At 45.1% G+C, this 5,000-nt stretch overlaps 1 pseudogene; it reads left to right on the top strand.

Annotated features, from left to right (window-relative positions):
- LOC129251734 (large subunit ribosomal RNA) overlaps positions 1-5,000 on the top strand; it is a 9,535-nt pseudogene that overhangs the window by 243 nt on the left and 4,292 nt on the right.

The following is a 5,000-nucleotide window of genomic DNA, read 5'->3' as shown; positions in this document are numbered from 1 at the left end:
TATAACGTTAATGATTACTAGAAAGATATTTCCAAAGAGTCGTGTTGCTTGATAGTGCAGCACTAAGTGGGTGGTAAACTCCATCTAAAACTAAATATAACCATGAGACCGATAGTAAACAAGTACCGTGAGGGAAAGTTGAAAAGAACTCTGAATAGAGAGTTAAATAGTACGTGAAACTGCTTAGAGGTTAAGCCCGATGAACCTGAATATCCATTATGAAAAATTCATCATTAAATAATTAAAAAAATAATGTGCATTTTTTTCATATAAGGACATTGTAATCTATTAACATAATAAAGTATTTATCAAAAGATCATTGGTGATATTAAGTTTATTTAAATTAATTTGCTTTTTAAGCATATTAACATAAAATAAATACTAATGATTTGATAAAGTGTTGATAGATTTTATTATATATAATGCTAAAATTCATTTTTTGAATTTTACAAAAAATTTAATATCTATGATATTAATATTTATTTGTATGCATTTATATGATTAACAATGCGAAAGATTCAGGATACCTTCGGGACCCGTCTTGAAACACGGACCAAGGAGTCTAACATATGTGCAAGTCATTGAGTTATATTAAACTTAATGGCATAATTAACTTAACTTAAATATAATGGGATTAATTTTTAGTCTATTTTTTAATAAATAGTCAATTAATTCAATCCCGGGGCGTTCCATATAGTTATGTATAATGATAATTTATTATTATTTATACCTCTAACTGGAGCGTACCTTGAGCATATATGCTGTGACCCGAAAGATGGTGAACTATACTTGATCAGGTTGAAGTCAGGGGAAACCCTGATGGAAGACCGAAACAGTTCTGACGTGCAAATCGATTGTCAGAATTGAGTATAGGGGCGAAAGACCAATCGAACCATCTAGTAGCTGGTTCCCTCCGAAGTTTCCCTCAGGATAGCTGGTGCATTTAAAAATTATATAAAATAATCTTATCTGGTAAAGCGAATGATTAGAGGCCTTAGGGTCGAAACGATTTTAACCTATTCTCAAACTTTAAATGGGTAAGAACCTCACCTTTCTTGATATGAAGGTTGAGGTTATGATATAATGTGCCCAGTGGGCCACTTTTGGTAAGCAGAACTGGCGCTGTGGGATGAACCAAACGTAATGTTACGGTGCCTAAATTAACAACTCATGCAGATACCATGAAAGGCGTTGGTTGCTTAAAACAGCAGGACGGTGGACATGGAAGTCGTAATCCGCTAAGGAGTGTGTAACAACTCACCTGCCGAAGCAACTAGCCCTTAAAATGGATGGCGCTTAAGTTGTATACCTATACATTACCGCTAAAGTAGATGATTTATAAAACAATTTCGATTGATTTATAAATTTTGAAACTTTAGTGAGTAGGAGGGTACAATAGTGTGCTTAGAAGTGTTTGGCGTAAGCCTGCATGGAGCCGCTATTGGTACAGATCTTGGTGGTAGTAGCAAATAATCGAATGAGACCTTGGAGGACTGAAGTGGAGAAGGGTTTCGTGTGAACAGTGGTTGATCACGAGTTAGTCGGTCCTAAGTTCAAGGCGAAAGCCGAAAATTTTCAAGTTTTTAATAAAAAAAAATATTAATAAAAATATATTTAAAAATAATTAAAATACTTGAATTATTTTGAACGAAAGGGAATACGGTTCCAATTCCGTAACCTGTTGAGTATCCGTTTGTTATTAAAAATGGGCCTTGTGCTCATCCTGGCAACAGGAACGACCATAAAGAAGCCGTCGAGAGATATCGGAAGAGTTTTCTTTTCTGTTTTATAGTCGTACTACCATGGAAGTCTTTCGAAGAGAGATATGGTAGATGGACTAGAAGAGCATGACATTTACTGTTGTGTCGATATTTTCTCCTCGGACCTTGAAAATTTATGGTGGGGTCACGCAAACTTCTCAACAGGCCGTACCAATATCCGCAGCTGGTCTCCAAGGTGAAGAGTCTCTAGTCGATAGAATAATGTAGGTAAGGGAAGTCGGCAAATTAGATCCGTAACTTCGGGATAAGGATTGGCTCTGAAGATTGAGATAGTCGGGCTTGATTGGGAAGCAATACCATGGTTTATGTACTCGTTCTGGGTAAATAGAGAATTACGATTCTTGTTCCCCGGATAGTAGTTACGTAGCCAATTGTGGAACTTTCTTGCTAAAATTTTTAAGGAATTATATCATTCGATATATATTCCTTTTAAATTATAACGATTATCAATTAACAATCAATTCAGAACTGGCACGGACTTGGGGAATCCGACTGTCTAATTAAAACAAAGCATTGTGATGGCCCTAACGGGTGTTGACACAATGTGATTTCTGCCCAGTGCTCTGAATGTCAAAGTGAAGAAATTCAAGTAAGCGCGGGTAAACGGCGGGAGTAACTATGACTCTCTTAAGGTAGCCAAATGCCTCGTCATCTAATTAGTGACGCGCATGAATGGATTAACGAGATTCCTACTGTCCCTATCTACTTCGGTGGGTTTTTTCGCCGTTACTGAGAGACACTTAAATTGCGCGTACCTGACTGGTAGCTATTAAGCGAAAAACTATTGTGCGTGTAATTGTCCCGTCAAGTGGGCGCCGCTATAATTGCGCGCACCTGTGTCGGTGTAACACGTGCTGGAAAACTTTTATTGTTGTGCGGGTAGCGAGGAACGCTATAAATTTTTGCGAATTCTCTTTTGTGCTATATCCGCGAGTGATTAGCGCCAATTGAGTAACGCTGCGGTGAAGCAGTGCATGAACTGTGCATTGTGCTTAGTGAGTGCCGTTGTGTGAGTACGGGAAAATACCGCTGTGTTTTCCCGGAATTTTAGTGAGAGACGCTATAATTGCGCGCACCTGTGGGAAAACTAAAATCGTTGTGCGGGTAGCGAGAAACACTATATACGGCGTAACTGTATAAGTGTGTGATAAACTGTGTGTGGAATTGTCGGTGGACTCTCCCGTTAGTGGGTGCCACTATAATTGCGTGCGGGTGCCACTATAATTGTTTGTGCGTTTTAATTGCGTGACGCGATTTACAGTGGTGGCAGAGGGCTATGCCCAAATTAGGCGTAGGAATGAAGAGGGCGAGCACCCCTCTCCAGGGCAGTTCGAGATTGGCGTCATCAGCGATGGATGAGTCAACGTCGGGGGAGGAAGAGGTCCTCCTGAGATCACCCCCCCGCATGAAGAAGAAAACCGCTGGAGGAGCAGCGGTCACAACAGAAAAGGTGACGGCGAAAGCACCCGTAATGGGTAAGTTGGGGGTAAGCGGAAGCGAGGGCGTTTCCGAGGGGGAAAAAAAGGGGGAGAAAAAGGTGCGGAAGGCAGGGGCCAAATTGGGTCCAGCCGGGCAGCGGATGGAGAAAATCCGCAGAATTTCGGGTGCTTCCCTGGAGAATTCGGGAGCGTTCGGTGAAAAAGTTGGGGGGCAATTTATGGGGCGTTTCAAGTCCATTGTGACGGCCTTTAGTGGAGCCGTCATAGACATGGACGGCGTCCCAAAGAACGCAGCGAAGGACCTCCTGGGATACTCCTTGGAGTTCGAGGCGCTTTTTGTGGAGATGGTGGCGGAGATCGCCCATCTTCGTGGGCGGTTGGAAGCCACAAAAACAAGTAGGGAGGAAGCACCTCGGAGGACGGCTGGAGCTTCGCTGGCTGGTGCAGCGCTGATGCCGGCACCTCAGGCGCCTGCGCCTGTGTTGCCTGCGTTGCCGGTGCCCAAGCCAGTTGAGACCTGGTCGGTCGTAGTAAGGGGTAAGACCCCCACTACGTCCAAAGAGGTGATCAAAAAAGTAGTAAAAGAGGTAGGGCCTTCTATGGGGGTAAGGGTGCACGAGGTGCGCCCGTTGAAGGATGGAGGTGCGATTATTCGCACCCCATCAGTTGCTGAGAGGGATAACTTGGTAAAAAATGCCAAGTTTTCCGAGGTGGGGCTCGATGTGAGCATACGTCGGAAGCTGGGGCCTAGGGTTGTGGTCCAGGGGGTCCACACGGAGATCTCCCCTGACGAGTTCATGGGAGAGTTGTTCCGTTTGAACCTCAAGGAGTTCAGCCCTGGGTGTCTTGAGAAGGACGTGAGGATGATCAGCCGTCCTTGGAAGGTCAGCCCTGATGGAGTGACGAATGTGGTCCTTGAGGGCACGGACATGCTAATGTCCGCCCTCCTGGAAGCAGGTCGCTGCTACGTAAAGTGGTTTTCCTTCCGGGTACGGCCGGACCAACTGACGCCCGGCTGCTTCCGATGCATGGGATTTGATCACAGGGTGGCAGAATGCAGAGCCAAGAAGGATGTCTGCCGTAGGTGCGGGCAGGAAGGACACAGGAGTGCAGGTTGTGGCAATGCCCCGCATTGTCGCAACTGTGCATTTAAGGGCAAGCCAGCCGGACATCTGATGATGTCCACTGTCTGCCCGGTGTACTGTGCCATTGTTGCCCGTGCGAATGCTAGACATTGATGGTTGAGCTATATCAACTGAACTGTCAGGGGTCCTATGCCGTGATGTGTGAATTGGGGGCGTGTATGTCGGAGGGGGGCTGTGGCATTGCTTTGCTCCAGGAACCATACTCCACCAATGGGGTGGTGAGAGGTCTTCCTGGGGGCTTCAGGGTCTTTACGGACCTTGGAGTCAATGCCGCAGTAGCTGTGTGTGAGCCAAGCTACTCTTGCGTAGTGGTTGACTCATCACAGTGGGGAGTATGTGTGTGTGTTGAGGGCGATTTCGGCAAAGTATATGTCGCCAGCCTATACTGCAAGTTCAATGAACCTCTAGAACCATACTTGAGATACATAGAGGCGGTGCTACTACGTGAAAGTAGCAACCCTGTCATCATGTGTCTCGATGCCAATGCCACCTCCCCGATGTGGTTCAGCAAAACATCCAGGCACACTGCTGGATATCGGAGCCACAGTCGTGGTGAGGCCATGAGCGATTGGGTGGTGGCAAATAGCCTCCTCATTGCAAACGAACCGAGTGAATGGTATACGTTTGATGGGCCT

Source organism: Anastrepha obliqua, unplaced genomic scaffold (assembly GCF_027943255.1).
Source record: "Anastrepha obliqua isolate idAnaObli1 unplaced genomic scaffold, idAnaObli1_1.0 ptg000063l, whole genome shotgun sequence".
Classification (NCBI taxonomy): Eukaryota; Metazoa; Arthropoda; class Insecta; order Diptera; family Tephritidae; genus Anastrepha; species Anastrepha obliqua.
Note: the sequence above shows the minus strand (reverse complement) of the source record. Positions and strands in the feature narration are given on the sequence as shown.